Consider the following 16,722-nt stretch of genomic DNA (forward strand, 5'->3'; position numbering starts at 1 on the left):
GTGCCTATCCCATGGTCCCAGGTGCTGCTGCAGGGAGAGAGGGCTGGGGGGAGTCCCCACTGTAGCCCTGGGGCAGCCTGTGCCCCAAACCCCTCATCCCTGGCCCCACCCCAGAGCCCTCACCCCCAGCCGGAGACCTCACCCCAACCCTCTGCCCCAGCCCTGAGCCCCTCATCCCTGCCCCACCCCAGAGCCCTCACCCCCTCCGCACATCAACCCTTTGCCCCAGCCATGAGCCCCCTCCTACACTCCGAACCCCTCGGTCACACATCACCTCCGTACTGGTGCACATAACAAAATTCATTCCGCACATGGGTGGGAAAAATTAGAGGGAACACTGGTTCCCACTGAATAAAGGGACCAGCTCACCCTGCTGTTCACTCAGTCTGTTTTCAGTGACTCCCCACTATATCACCCGTTACCCAGCTCCAGGCAAAAACACCCTCCATGCCTTCAGAGGGCTCCCAAGTCTGTCTCTGCCCCCAGAGCCCAGCCCGCTCTGGGCACAATAATGACTTCCACCTGCTCACTGTGCTTCTCCGTCCTCCACCTGCTCTCTGCTCCTTCCTGGGTTGAGGCTCTGGCCCTTGGAGCTCTCTTGGAGTAGCTGCCTCTTGCCCCATCTCACCCTGGGACCACTCCCCTCTCCGTAGCTCACTGTTGCCGGCACAGGGGCCCGAGGATAGCAACAGTGAGGTTCGGTGCCCGGAGTGCTTCACGCCAATAAACATACCGGGGTGGAGAAACAATCAAAGTTTATTTGAGATCTCAAAGTGGTGCAAGGAGACAGGCAAGTCTCAAATCGAGCACACCAGCAAAAACAGTTTCTCTCTTCTTTATACACTTTACAACTAAGCCCCCCCTCTCTCCCCCTCTCTATCACCCCCCACTCCCCCTCCCCTTTCTACCAAAGGCATGTTTATACATTTAAGCAACTAAATCATTCTAGGGCTATAAATCTAGTTTGTTAGTAACTTCTCTCTAAACAGTTATTTGGTCCTGTTTACCCTTAGTTTATTACCCCTTCCTCAGCTAGAAACATGCAAACCTCATCATTATTGTTTGGTACCTGAAATGAGCAAGGTTGTAATTGCTAACTAGCTATTTACACATTCCAATACCTGTCCTTGGTTGTTAAGGTCGATCAGAGTTAAACATGGAAGAACAGAGTTTAAACATGGAAGAACTCTGGCTCAGGCAGGCATAGTAACCCCAACATCACCGTAGGCTCCCTTTGTACAGAATGTTCCGAGACTCGTGGGTTATGGGCACAGCGGCCTTGTGAAATGAGGCGCAGTGGTGTTCTAGGAATAGGCTGGAGGCAGCAGCAGGAAGGGCCATGGTAACAATGCATACAGTATGGAAATGCCCAGGTCACCATGGTGAGGAGATCACCATGCAGGGCAGGCTTACAAAAGCCCCTAGGGAACTGGGATGCACCAGTCCCATTGACTTGAGGGGCCAGATTTTGCCAGCCTGGCCTTCCTTCTGTGCTTGCAATTATTTGTGGGCATCAATGCTACCCTTTACAAGCCTAGCAACGTGTTACGCGGAGGGCTAAATTATGTCATCAAATGTGCCCATCATTGGTTGCTCCTACAAAATTGTGGGTCTGAAAAGAGAGGCCAGGATAAAACTCAGGCCTGTGGCACACCCTAAGCTAGCCAGCAGTGCCTAGCAGGCACAGTGCTCACTGAAGGGCATTCACACAGGGCCCTCCAATGGGCAAACCTACAAAAAGAAAGCACAGGCACATCTTCCGAGGTGGACATGCACACAGCCTATCTTACAGGGAGCACATGTACACAGGAGCTCTCACGTGTCACATGCATACATGCACATGGCATGTGAGGACCCCAAAGAGGTTTTGAGTGGATTAAAGGGTTCTTGCAGCCTTGACCTACAGAATAGTTGCAGGTAGCATGATTCCTGAGCAATTTTGGACAGCCCTCAGGGGCATTTCTGTCAGATTCTGTCCTTCTGCAGGGCACTGGGTGCTATTGACATTGTCTGGCACAGCAATTCCCAGGCTTTGCAGCTTCTAGGCCCTGGCCGAAGTTCCTGAAAATCTGCTAAGACCCGACACAGAAACTGTACATGCCAAACAATGTACCTGCCTGCACCTGCTGTGCATCCTCCTCCTGCATCTCCTGCTCAGACGTTCGGTGCCAGGCATGGGGAATGTCCCTTCCGCTCACCCTCCAGGCAGGTCATTTGACTAGTTGAGACCCAGGTGATGAGAGAAGAATCAGCTGAGGCATCTCTGAACTGACTGACTGCAGTTAGGAGGAGGAGACGGGGTTGCTGCTGGCAGCCTTCCAGCAAATCAGACTGCAGAAGCAGTCCCTAGACCTGCTACGGAGCTTTAGGCAGAAGGACAAATCCAGAGTTTGCTAGACCATGATGAGTCACACACCCTTTGTAAACTGCAGAGGAACCCTTTCTATTCCACAGCCTGACAAGGCACTTTCTTTCTCCCGAGTAGCTTCAGCTTAACAATGCAAATGATACTCCAAAATCTGAACCACGCTTTACAACTCTTAATCAGTGGCTGCTTTGTTATGTACAAGGGCCCCATTTGCAAGAATACGAGCTGAAAAGAATAGCATATCCGCTGCTTAGCAATTCCTGAGTACATAACCAATCTCAAAAACAACAAGGAGTCTGGTGGCATCTTAAAGACTAACAGATTTATTTGGGCATAAGCTTTCGTGAGTAAAAACCTCACTTCTTCGGATGAGGTTTTTACTCACGAAAGCTTATGCCCAAATAAATCTGTTAGTCTTTAAGGTGCCACCAGACTCCTTGTTGTTTTTGTAGATACAGACTAACACGGCTACCCCCTGATACTTGATAACCAATCTCACTATACTTAGCATTATATGCAGTAAACACTCTACTCTTAAATTACAGTTCATGGCAATAAAGTCCCATTAAACATACATTCTCTCTCCTATTATGCAGTTGTGCTCTAAATGAGGTGTCTACACTGTGTTCTACACTAGGTTAATCTTTTGGGTTCTCTCCCGAATTAACAAAAATTCCATTTAGTTTCCTTTCTGATTTCCTCCCTGTCATGACCATGCTATAAAGCAAAGCTGAGCCAGCAAACGGCACCCGTGTAGCAGCCAGATGGGTCTCTGGACTGAGCTCCTGCCCTGAGAAAAAGGCAGGGAATACTAGCCAGGCACTAGCTGCCCCTATATTACAGCTCCACGTGCCACACTGGGAGCTCTCAGCACTCCCATCGCAGAGTCGTACTCCTTATTTTCAAAAGGGGCAGATGAATTTTTTTCCAGAGATCGTTGTAGCTTCCTAATATGCAAGGCAAAGCTTAGGGTTGCCAACTTCCTAATTGCAAAAAAATGAACACCCTAGCCCCACCCCTTCCTAAGATCCCACCCCCTACCCTGCCCATTCCTGAGGCCCCATCCCCTGCCCTGCCCCTTCCCCGAGGTCAAGGCCCTGCTTACTACATTGCCCCTCTCTCAGTGGCTCGCTCTCCCCCACCCCCTCACTCATTTTCACTGGGCTGGAGCAGAGGGTTGGGGTGTGGGAGGGGGTGAGAGCTCTAACTGGGGGTGCAGACTCCAGAATGGGGCCAGAAATGAGGGGTTCAGGGTGCAGGAGGGGCCTCCAGGTTGAGGCAGGGAATTGGGGTGCGGGAGGAGGTAAGGGCTCTGGCTGGGGGTGCAGGCTCTGGGGTGGGGTTGGGGATGAGGGGTTTGAGGTGCAGGAGGGGACTCCAGTCTGGGGGGTGGGGCCGAGGGATTCGGAGTGCGGGAGGGAGCTGTGGGTTGAGGCAGGGGGTTGAGGTGCATGAGGGGGTGTGGGCTGGTGGTGAGGGCTCTGGGATGGGGCTGGGGATGAGGGGTTTGGGGAGCAGGAGGGGGCTCCAGGCTGGGGGGTGAGGCTGAGGGGTTCAGGGTGTGGGGGAGCTCTGGGCTGGGGTTTGGGATGGGGGGGTGAGGGCTCTGGACTAGGGTTGCGGCTCTGGTGTGGGGCCAGGGATGAGGGGCTTGGGTTGCAGGAGGGGGCTCCAGATTTGGGGGGCCTTAGGGCTGGAGCAGGGAGTCGGGGCTCATGGTTGAGGTGCAGGCTTACCTTGGGCAGCTCCTGGTTGGCGGTGCTGCGGGTCTAAGGCAGGCTCCCTGCCTGACCTGGCACCGCGCTGCGCCCCAGAAGCAGCTGGCAGGTCTGGCTCCTAGGCGGGGGGGCCAGGACGCTCCATGCAGTGCTCTCAACCGGATGATCCATCCCCCCTCCCCCCCAGCTCCCATTGGCCATGGTTCCTGGCCAGTGAGAGTGCGGAGCCCATGGTCAGGGCAGGGACAGCGTGCGGAGCCCTGTGGCCCCCCCCACCTAGGAGCCGGGCCTGCTCCCCACGTTGGGGGCGCAGCACAGTGCCAGGACAGGTAGAGACTAGCCTGCCTTAGATCCGCAGCACCGCCAACCACACTTTTAATGGCCCAGTCGGCGGTGCTGACCAGAGCTGCCAGGGTCCCTTTTCGACCGGGCTTTCCAGTCAAAAAACGGACATCTGGCAACCCTAGCAAAGGTGTCTGGTGAAAGATCATGTGTCCCTACAGAACAGAGCTGGGAAGAGAAACATCTCTAGTTACAGAGCGTAGGATCACATGACCTTGCTCTGGGATTTAATTACCATGAAGCAATTCATTTACATTTCTGCTGGGGAAAAGCCTTCAGTGGAGGATCAGGCCCTCTGCACCTAGGTACCGCGGGTACAATAGCACTTCTCTCCCACGCAGGGTGTGGGGGCGGGGGGAGCGCATTAACACATGGGCAGTAGGTAGATCCTGGAGCTGGGCCAGTGCACGTTCTGCAGTAGGGAACAGGGAGGAGGGAGTGGAGCCCCCAGAATGTAAAGAGCCCCACAGCTCAGAGCCTGCTGTCCCTTCTTCCCCACCCTCCCATGCATAGTGTAGCAGCCCAACCTATTCCTTTCTCACCTCTCCCCTCCCTAACCCCCCAGTACTCCCATGTGTGATGCTGGCAAACCAGGGGCCAGCTCTTGCCAAGGCTTTAGGCCTCAGCTGAGCACTGACAAATTCATTGCTGGAAACCAGACCAGCTCACCTCTGCAGTATGACTAAGATAGGTATTGGACTTATAACAATGGGGTTAGCCTTTATGAAATGCTTGTAAGTTGCTGCATGCATTAATCTCACTTATAATATCTTTATCATCTGCTATAAGGTAATAGTTACGTTTTTGCTTTGCAACTGTAACAAATGTTTGGTCTGGAACTATGAACCTGTCAGGAGGGATTATCTCCTGCTCATCAGGATGGTTATCAAAACTATATGGGCCATTGTGGGACATCACAATACAGTACAAATACTTTGTTAATTGCCCCTTCACACCCAGGAAGGGGCTGTGTGCAAAAGGACAGGTTTCAGAGTAGCAGCCGTGTTAGTCTGTATCCGCAAAAAGAACAGGAGTACTTGTGGCACCTTAGAGACTAACAAATTTATTAGAGCATAAGTTTTTGTGGGCTACAGCCCACTTCTTCGGACGCATATAGAATGGAACATATATTGAGGAGATATATATACACACATACAGAGAGCATGAACAGGTGGGAGTTGTCTTACCAACTCTGAGAGGCCAATTAAGTAAGAGAAAAAAAACTTTTGAGGTGATACTCAAGATAGCCCAGTACAGACAGTTTGATAAGAAGTGTGAGAATACTTACAAGGGGAGATAGAGTAAATGTTTGTAATGGCTCAGCCATTCCCAGTCCTTATTCAATCCTAAATTGATTGTATCTAGTTTGCATATCAATTCCAGCTCAGCAGTCTCTCCTTGGAGTCTGTTTTTGAAGTTTTTCTGTTGTAAAATAGCCATCCGCAGGTCTGTCATTGAATAACCAGACAGGTTAAAGTGTTCTCCCTCTGGTTTTTGAGTATTATGATTCCTGATGTCAGATTTGTGTCCATTAATTCTTTTGCGTAGAGACTGTCTGGTTTGGCCAATGTACATGGCAGAGGGGTATTGCTGGCACATGATGGCATATATCACATTGGTAGATGTGCAGGTGAATGAACCCCTGATAGTATGGCTGATGTGATTAGGTCCTATGATGATGTCACTTGAATAGATATGTGGACAGAGTTGGCATCGGGCTTTGTTACAAGGATAGGTTCCTGGGTCAGTGTTTTTGTTCAGTGATGTGTGGTTGCTGGTGAGTATTTGCTTTAGGTTGGGGGGTTGTCTCTAAGCGAGGACAGGTTTGTCTCCCAAGATCTGTGAGAGTAAAGGATCATCTTTCAGGATAGGTTGTAGATCTTTGATGATGCGCTGGAGAGGTTTTAGTTGGGGGCTGAAGGTGACAGCTAGTGGTGTTCTGTTATTTTCTTTGTTGGGCCTGTCTTGTAGGAGGTGACTTCTGGGTACTCATTTGGCTCTGTCAATCTGTTTTTTCACTTCAGCAGGTGGGTATTGTAGTTTTAAGAATGCTTGATAGAGATCTTGTAGGTGCTTGTCTTTGTCTGAGGGATTGGAGCAAATGCGGTTATATCTTAGAGCTTGGCTGTAGACAATGGAACGTGTCCAGTTCTGTGTGCAAAAGGGCTCATCCCATCAGCTTGAATTCAGAAAGAAAGAAAGAAAGAAAGAAAGAAAGAAAGAAAGAAAGAAAGAAAGAAAGAAAGAAAATTGTTGATCTCTTTTCTGTTCAGACTCTCAGGGCTGGAGCTAGGAAACAGAAAGCAGAGATTCCCACGGTCATCCTAGGTTAGCTCTAAAAGACATTCAGTGCTGCTGACCGATGAACGGTACAGAGTTTAAGCGTAGAAGTTTCTGGTTATCAGGGAATAACATACAGATTATCAAGGGGTGCAAAATTCGGGTTAAGATTGGATGGTGTAAGGAATAATACATAATTTGCAATATCCCCGATTGGGGGTAAAAGATTAATGGGTCAAAGTACAGACATTGAGCTATGAGGGTATGTTGTTCATATAATGGCTATGTTCAGGTGTGGAGTATAATGAGTGGATACGGTGATGAGAATGGATTGACCCTCATTTGGTGAGATTTAACATTCAGTGAGTTTATGGTTTCAGTTCATGTGGTCCAACAGATAAAGTCTCTTGGTTCCTTTCTCGTAGTCAATGCATGATGTCGCTCCGGTTCACAACTCCTGGTACTGTCGGTGGCCGGTGATGTGTTCGGTATAGATGTCCCTGGACCATTGGATGGTATCTGAGACCATGAGGCACCGCATGAGCCGTGTGTAGCGTCGACCGATCCCGCAGGTCCGCAGCACACGCTCATTGCAGGGGTCCCAGGCACCCAGGGCTCCGACTATCAGGGCGTCCATCTGCACCTCGTAGCCCTTCGCTCTCAGGGTGTTGGCCAGGGGGGCGTAATTTTCCAGCTTACGAGCTCAGGCTTCGCAAAATGCCGGGGTTCTGTTCTCAAAGGAGAACGTGACATTGACGAGGATGATCTTTTTCTGGGCCTCATCGGTGACGACGATGTCAGATCGTAGCTGGCTGTCGGTACCGGGGATGGCACACCTCCCCCAGGTGCGGTGCAATGGCTTTCACCAGGCAGTTCTGGATGGTGTTGTGGCACAACTGCCAGGCTCTGGAGTGGGGCTTGCAGCTGCACAGGATGAGGGCAGGGTCTCGTTGGAGTAGCTGCACTTCCTGCAATGCTTGTCTCAGCTCCCGTGGCGGACGGCTCTGTTGAGCAGGACACAGTTGAGCCGAGCACGGTGGATGAACCGCCAGTTGGCGAAATGGGTGAAGCTGCCCCTGGCGAGGAAGTGGTTGCTGGCATCCCACTTGCTGGTCAAGCAGGCTTTACCCTGGTCCGGTTTACACTTCCGGGTTTCCACATACAGCGAGTGGACGGCGGCCTTCAGGGTCCTCTCCAGCATGCCCCTGGCACTCCAGCTGACGATGGTGTTGTTACTACACCTCTCCTTTGTCACCTTTGTAATTGCAGACATGGATTTCCTTCCTGCCTGTCAGCGAGGCTGTACGCATGGGCGTGGAGAAGACACCGTGCTGGTCCTGCTAGCCTGATCTTCTCCCACAAAGCGTCCATGCTGGTTTTTTTATAGCCATCAGCTGCATCCAACACAATTAACAGAATTTTGTTCGCAGCAGTTCCGTCATCATTAGCAGGGAACACTGAACTGCTCATAAGTGTGTCCAATCCTTCCTAGCAGAGGGGAGTTGGAAGCAATTGCTCTCCTATGCTGGGGCCCTCTGGGGGAATCCTGCAGAGATCTATGCCTTCACCCTTCCTGTTTCATGTGAATCTGTGGCTTTTGTCAGGTTTCAGAGTAGCAGCCGTGTTAGTCTGTATTCACAAAAAGAACAGGAGTCCTTGTGGCACCTTAGAGACTAACAAATTTATTTGAGCATAAGCTTTCATGGGTTACAGCTCACTTCTTCAGATGCATAGAATGGAACATATAGTAAGAAGATATATATACATACAGAGAACATGACAAGGTGGAAGTTGCCATACCAACTCTAAGAGGCTAATTAATTAAGATGAGCTATTATCAGCAGGAGAAAAAAAACTTGTGTGGTGATAATCAAGATGGCCCATTTCAGACAGTTGACAAAAAGGTGTGAGGATACTTAACATGGGGAAATAGATTCAATTTGTGTAATGACCCAGCTTTTGTGAGAGCTAGTGCCGAGCTGCAGGTGCAGGGTACTCAGCATCCTGACATCCTGCTCATGTCAGACCCAGCTGGTGCTGGAGCAGTCATTAGCCAGGGACAGTACAAGGCTGGGGCACTGGTGCAAGCAAGTGGTTTATGGCCCACACTGGAATGGGGGGGATGTTGGTAGGTTCTGGGAAAGAGTTGTTGAGAGAGGGTCATAGCTGCATCTGTGACTCCAGAACTTGTTTCCCTTGGCCTATCAGAGCCCGTCCCCCCCCCCCTCCCGATAGCTGCCCTTCCTGGCAGGTTTCAGAGTCTGCCTCCTTTCAGGGGCATTTGGGGCAGAGCAGGGTTAGGGCTTGGGGTGCCAGGGTGTGGTTCAGACCTATCAAGTGTACTGCCTCCCTCCCTATCCCACGATACTGCAGCCTATGACAGTACGCCAGCACAGGGAGCCGCAGGGCAAGGAGATCAGCTAGATCAGCACAGATGTGGTCCTTAGGCAGGGGATCCCAGCAGTTCCTTAGGACAGCTGCTCCCCTACTCTGGCGGGAGGTGTTGACAATCTACACTAGCAATGGATTGTTTTGTCCATGGGTGAGGTTTTTCGCCTGCCGCCCTACCAAGGCCTGGGCCCAAGCCTGGAGGTTCCCTTGGAAGTTAGAGCCACCTTTGTCTCTACGCTGGCCCTGGCATCATAGCCCCTCCCCAGCCTGCCCATTCCTCCTCCCGACCAGAGAGAACAGAGACATAATGCAGAGCAATTCTTGGACACCTGCAAACTCCGAAACACAGCGACTCACTGCAAGAGAGAAAGCTGAGCCAGTACTGCCAAAGGAGACCGATGGGTGGCAGTGGACAACAAAACAGCCATGTGTTGGCAATACAGTATGTACAGCCAATAGTTAAGGGCTGCGTTTGTGGAGAAGCATCACATCACAGAGCAGGGGAGAAATAGTTCTTCTATGTGGAGTCTTTCCACCGAGTCCAATAAACATTAGCTTCGGCTGTAAACGGTTCTGGTGCAACTGCATTGGGAATATTGGGTTCTGTTCTTAGCTCTCATGAAGCATAAGAACTGAGAGTTTATTGTTATCATGGTTCTATGCACCTCTCTGGCTGATCTGGTGAAGGCCTTACTCCCAACTTGATGGCATTTCTCTATCTGGACGTCTGTCTATAACGTGGTAACTTTGGAACACCACATCCAATCAATGCCAAAATTTCAGAGAATGTTGTAGACATAACTGGGCAGAACCCAACTGATTTGTGGGGAAATCGGAAAAACAAAAGGGGGGGAAATGGTCCCTGCCATCTGATTAGCATAGCCACAGCTGCAAATACCTGTGCAATTGTCTATAGATAAACTAATGGCAGCAATTGACACCTTCCAGCATAACACTATTCCCAGTAGAGTTTCATCCTCCCAATAGCATTTATTACATTAATACTCTGAATGATTTATCACCCAGGTGGAAAGAAGATGGTGGGAGAGCAAGGTGGGGAATGGAGCTGTGCACACAGCCCCTGGCCTAGGCAGGGAGGGAGAATGCAGGACCTCAGTATGAGGGGGGGGGGAGGAGAGAATGAGGAGACACACAGACTAGGGTTGCCAGGTGTCCAGTTTTTGACCAGAAAGTCCAGTCAAATGGGAACCTGTCCAGTGTCCAGTCAGATGTATTAACCAGACACCAAAAGTCCAGTTACTGTGCATGGGGGGGGAGGGGAGGATAGGAGGAGATGTGGGTCATCAACCCACCCCTGTCCCTGCTCTGCTGGGACCGCCTCCTACCATCTCATGGGCAGGCAGGTTCCATGTCAGCGGCTGCAGTTACCGTCCCAGCCCCAGAGCAGAGGGAGGCCAGCTGGTGGTGGGAGAGAGGTGGAGGCAATGAAGAAGGAGGAGAGGGGAGAGCAGCGAGTGTCAGGGGAGGGGTGGAGAAGAGAGAGCAGGGGGTGGGGCCTCCAGGTAAGAGGCAGGGCAGGGGGAGGTTCCAGCATTCCTGCTGCAGTGTCCAGTTTTCAGAAATTAGAAAGTTGCCAACCCTAGACCCCCAGGCAAGAGGAAGGTTGGGGAGAGTTGCAGAGAGGGTGGGGGGAATGGAGGGATGCAAGGAGCCCCTGGTATGTGCAATGGGCTACACAAGCTATGAAATGTGAGACCCCTGACTTAATAAAACAATAATATCAATAATAATCCTTATCAGAAAGATACTGGAAGTCAAAACCTAGTGAGGCTAATAGCAAGGAGCACAAACTCTGGCAGGTTAAGTGTTAAAGTATAATAAGGCAGGCCAAGTAAGAATTTAAGAAGCAACTTGCTAAAGATGCAAAAACTAACGGTAAGAATTTTTAAAGTCCATCAGAAGCAGGAAGTCTGCCAAACAGGCAGTGGGGGCACTAGACAACAAAGGTGCTAAAGGAGCACTCAGAGAAGGTAAGGCCATAGCAGAGAAACTAAATTAATTCTTTGCATCAGTCTTCTCCTACATTGATGTGCCAATACAGGAGGTTTTAGAATAAATTGATAAATTAAACAGTAATAAGTCACCAGGACCAGATGGTATTCACCCAAGAGTTCTGAAGGAACTCAGATATGAAATTGCAAAACTACTATGTGTTGTTTGTAACCTATTACTGAAACTAGACTCTGTACCAGGTTACTGGAGGACAGCTAATGTAACATTGATTTTTAAAAAGGGCTCTAGAGGTGATCCTGGCAATTATAGGCCAGTGACCCTAACTTCAGTACCTGGCTGAAATTATAGAAAATAACAGAATTATCAGACATGTAGATGCACATGTTGTTGGGGAAGGGTCAGCACAGCTTTTATAAAAGGAAGTCATGCCTCACCAATCTATTCAATTTCTTTCAGGGTGTCAACAAGCATGTGGACAAGGGTGCTTCAGACAATACAGAGTAGTTGGATTCTCATGGATCAGTAATGGATTAAAATATAGGAAACAAAGGGCAGGAATAAATGGTCAGTTTTCACAATGGAGAGAGGTAAACAGTGGGGTCCTCCAAAAATATGAACTGGGACCTGGAAAAGCAGGTGAACCGTGAAGTGACAAAGTTTGCAGATGATACAAAATTATTCAAGATAGTTAAATCCAAAGCTGACCGTGAAGCATTACAAAGGGATCTCACAAAATAATACATACAAAATGATGGGGTTTAAATTAGCTGTTACCACTCAAGAAAGAGATCTTGGTGTCACCATGCTTCAGCTCAATGCACAGCGGCAGTCAAAAAAACGGAATGTTAGGAATTTTAGGAAAGTGATAGATAATAAGACAGAAAATATCATAATACCACTATATAAATCCATGATACGCCCACACCTGGAATACTTCTTACGGGTCTCATTGCCCCATCTCAAAAAGGAAATAGTGGAACTGGAAAAGGTTCAGAGAAGGGCAACAAACATGATCAAGGGTATGGCATGGTTTCCATACAAGGAGAGACTAAAAAGATTAGGGCTGTTGATCTTAGAAAAGAGATGATCAAGAGGGATATGATAGAGATCTATAAAATCATGAATGGTGTAGAAAAAAGTGTTATTTACCTTTTCCGACAATAAAGAACCAGGGGTCACCCAATGAAATTAATAGGCAGCAGGTTTAATAAAAACAAAAGGAAATATTTTTCATACAATGCGACAATTAACCTTTGCATCTTGTTGCCAGGGGATGTTGTGATGGCCAAAAGTATAACTGGGTTAAAAAAAGAAGTAGATAAGTTCATGGTGGATAGATCCATCAATGGCTGTCAGCTAAGATTGTCAAGGGATGAAACCCCATGCTCTGGGTGTCCCTGAACTTCCAAATGCCAGAAGCTGGGACTGGATGGCGGGGATGGATCACTCAATAATTGCCCTATTCTGTTCATTCCTTCTGAAGCACCTGGCACTGACTGTCGTCAGAAGACAGGATACTGGACTAGATGGACCATAGGTCTGACCCAGTGTGGCCGTTCATATTCCTGTGTCATTAAACTAATTCAAATGAAGCCTGGAGAGAGGTGTGAGGACACATAAGTTCAGAGTAGAGTGAGAGGAGAGCTCTGTGCTATGTGTGTCCAATCCTTCCTAGCAATGGCGAGTTTGAAGCAATTGCTCTCCTACCCTGGGGCCCTCTGGGGGAATCCTGTAGAGATCTATGCCTTCATCCTTCCTGTTTCATGGGAATCTGTGGCTTTTGTGAGAGTCTGTTTTTGACATTTTTTTGTTGGAGTATTGCAACTTTGAGGTCTGTAATCGAATGACTCCAATGGGAAACTGCAGAATTGGAATTAATTTGCAAACTGGACACCATTAAATTAAGCTTGAATAAAGACTGGGAGCGGATGAGTCATTACACAAAGTAAAACCTATTTCTCCATGCTAATTGTTTTTCCCCCCTGCTGTTACTCACATCTTCTTGTCAACTGTTGGAAATGGGCCATCCTGATTATCACTACAAAAGTTTGTGTCTTTTTTCTCCTGCTGATAATAGTCCACCTTAACTGATTACTCTCGTTATAGTTAGTATGGCAACATCCATTTTTTCATGTCCTCTGTGTATATATATCTTACTACTGTATTTTCCACTGCATGCATCCTATGAAGTGGGTTTTAGCCCACGAAAGCTTATGCTCAAATAAATTTGTTAGTCTCTAAGGTGCTTTTTGCTGATACAGACTAATACTGCTACCACTCTGAAACCAGTATCAGAGAGAGACCCTGTCCACTTGTAGATTCTGTCCTACTTTCCCGCAGTATAGAAAACTTTCATTCTTTTCTATGTTTTTCCATTCTTCTGAGTGGCTGAGAGCTACAGGCTAGGATTTAATTTCTTGAAAGATTTCAATATGCTTAGAATGGGCTCTGTCCTCCACAATGCTCTCTCGCATTCTTCCATTTAAAGGCCCTTTCCCTGGCACCACTCTGTTCTGTCTGCTCACGGATGGCATGGGAGTCATCTCTGACTGAAGTTCTGGTATACTGCATCATATAAATATTTTATAAGATTACCAGTAACAGAAGAACAGTGCAATTAACAAGCTGGGCAGGGCTTACAAGTAGGGTGACCAGATGTCCCGATTTTATAGGGACAGTCCCGATATTTGGGACTTTTTTTAATACGGGCTCCTATTGCTCCCCACCCCCTGTCCTGATTTTTCACACTTGCTATCTGGTCATCCTACTTACAAGGGTGCTCATTAAAACCATCAAACCTAATCTAAAGGGAACCACCGAGTTTGAGAGTGCTCAGCCCAAACTCCCCCACCAAAATCTGATAGTCTCGCTCTCTGACAAGAGGCAACCCAGTCCTAAACTAGCCTACAGGTCTCCTTCACCCCAGGGAAGCGAAGTCCTGATGTGTTCCTGAAATAAAAACTAGCAGCAAATAGGAACAACTAGGAACTTGTTGGCTCATGTTGTCAACACGCTCCCCAAATGTAGAAAATAGCTACAACAGAAACACCGCAGCTTTGATCCAAACCGCACTGATACCTGTGGGAGTTTTTCCACTGACTTTAATTAACTTTGGACCAGACCCTACGTGAACATCAGTAAGATTGTTTTGATAAGTCATTACAGCTCAGGGAAAGGAAAATCTAAGTGTAATTATTTTTAACATACTTTAGAAAAAATGGAAAGTACATTATTCCTAAACACCCAAGTCACGCAAAGCCGAGGTCAAAGCGATCAGTAGTCTGCCTCTGTTGGCTATTATGAGAGATACCAGAATTGAAAGGGCGTTATCCAGGGTTCTGATGAAAGGAAACAACATGAAGAATTTTGGTATCAGGCACAAAGTTGGGAGGAACAGCCCTCAGCTCAGCATCTGTAGAGAGCATTTGGAAAATGATCACTTTGGCAAATCTTATTTATGCCTGAGTCTTCTATTAATTATCTTCTTTTATCATGGCTAGCAGTGAGTGTCTGGTCTAGTCATCTCCTCCAAGCTGAGCTGCCAGGTCATGTGACTGCACTGCTTCAATAAGCAGGAATATGCAGATTCCAAAAGTTCTTGCATTTTTTGAAGAGAAAAGTGGAATTGAATTTGCTGGCTTTTCCTGTGCTCCCAAAGAAACCCTCTCCCACCCATCAGAACTCTCTGTACACGGCTACCAGCAGGACTCCTCTGATCAGCTTTCCCTTCCCATTCTGTGTGAAGCTTGCAACGCTGCTGCTCCTTGTGCTGTCACTGTTCTATGGATCAACAGAAAACTTCAGCCTACAGGGCTGTCGAGCCAGCCCCCCATTCTGTGTGAAGCTGACAGCTTTATGGAGTTATGACAAACTCCCTCAGTATGTTTTAGGTAGTAAATTAAGATGGACAAATAAAAGGGCTTGTAGGTAGAAAGAAGAGGGTTGGAGTTAGGGTAGGTGCTATTCATGGCAGCTAGCGAGTGGAGTGTCTTGGGGCTCTCTGCTGGGAGTGGTATTTTAAATGATGTTGATCAATGCCTTATAAACAAATGCAATGTGTACAAATTATTAAATTTGCAAGGGACAATAAAATAAGAATTGCAGTTAAGATATGAGAAATATAGCTATTTTACACTAGGCAAGCAGGGAAATCCATTTATTCATGGCTGAATATCAGTGACACCATAACACATTTTTCTGAAGCCTTTGTGAGCCATCATTAACTTCAAGTGCTCAGCAGCTAACTTTGCAATGATCTTGCTGCACACCGTCCATCCATCTCCTCACTGGTTGTCTTCTACGATGATGTCCCTTCACCATTCCTTCAATAATAACTTTCTTAAGATTATTTCCAGCTATATGCCTAATGTGACTAAAGTATGTGTAAGTTTGCATCTGTTGATTTCTGACATCAGGGGCTGCTTCTCTCCAGTAATATTCCAACATAGGCATTGGTCTTTTTTTCCATCCAGGAAATATGCAAGAGTCTTCACCAGCACCCTATTTCAAAAGCTTCAATTGTCTTTTTGTCAGCTGCACTAACTTCCCGTGATTCACATCCATAAATAGCTATGGAAAAAACTAGGCTCTGCATCTGTCACACCTTCATACATTATAAGAGACCACAGTTTCCCCAAACTTCTTAAGGATGGTCACAGCTGAGTGAGCAATCCCTAGTCTTCTTCCGATTTCCTTCTAACAGCCTCCTTGGCTGGAGATATATGATCCCAGATAATTAGATTCATCTACTGCTGCTACAGCTTATCCCTTAATTGTGACATCCACGTTCACCCTGTTAAACGAAGCAGAAGTTAGCTAAGTGCCTAGATATGATGTGAGGCCCTGCAGTAAGCATAGTTTACGCCAGCTGACAGCAGTGAGAATTGCACTCACGTTTGACAATTGCCTTAGCTAAACTCTCATACAGAATCAGAGGGGTAGCCGTGTTAGTCTGAATCTGTAAAAAGCAACAGAGGGTCCTGTGGCACCTTTGAGACTAACAGAAGTACTGGGAGCATAAGCTTTTGTGGGTAAGAACTTCACTTCTTGCATCTGAAGAAGTGAAGTTCTTACCCACAAAAGCTTATGCTCCCAGTACTTCTGTTAGTCTCAAAGGTGCCACAGGACTCTCATACAGAACTGAGCAATGACTTTCATTTTTCCAAACTTGAGGCTTCTGGGGAGCACCCCTTACAGCGGGGGAGGAGGGCACATACTGGGGGTCCTCCATACCCTGAACCAGGCATCCCCTCCACACTGCACTGGGGGCACCCCATACACCACCACCCCTGCATCGCACCTATACTTTCACACCTCATCAGGGCATGGATGGGACAAACCCAGCCCAGCCTCACAGGAACAAAGGACACTGGCCTAGGCAGCAACAAAGAATCTGTTGGACTCTTGAGTGAGTCACTCCCCTTCCCTTGGTCAGTTTGGGACTACAACGAGGTAATGCTCACCTGACTCTGAAGGGGGGTGGGGGGTGGGCAAAGCCAAGAGGGAAAAAATAACATGATAAAAGGGAGAGAAGTTTGCCATGTTCTCTCTCTTCCACCTCCATCTACAGACATCACCACCAAGCAACTGAAGCACTTATCAAAGGGGAGAGCCTGGCTGAAGGGTAACCAGCCAGCCTGTGGTTTGTAC

The 16,722-nt window shown here is 48.0% G+C and overlaps 1 protein-coding gene across 4 annotated transcripts in view; it reads right to left on the reverse strand.

Annotated features, from left to right (window-relative positions):
- Positions 1-2,359, reverse strand: part of TRPM2 (transient receptor potential cation channel subfamily M member 2) — a 61,968-nt gene extending 59,609 nt beyond the window's left edge. For 3 of the 4 annotated variants that reach the window (XR_010590150.1, XR_010590151.1, XM_005303670.4), the window contains exon 1: positions 2,114-2,333. The gene's annotated coding sequence lies outside the window, so the exon portion shown is untranslated. Of the gene's footprint in view, positions 1-2,113 lie in introns of all 4 variants that reach the window. The other variant, XM_005303671.4, reaches the window with a different exon arrangement.
- Positions 2,360-16,722: the final 14,363 nt, after the last annotated feature.

Source organism: Chrysemys picta, chromosome 9 (genome assembly GCF_011386835.1).
Source record: "Chrysemys picta bellii isolate R12L10 chromosome 9, ASM1138683v2, whole genome shotgun sequence".
Lineage (NCBI taxonomy): Eukaryota > Metazoa > Chordata > Testudines > Emydidae > Chrysemys > Chrysemys picta.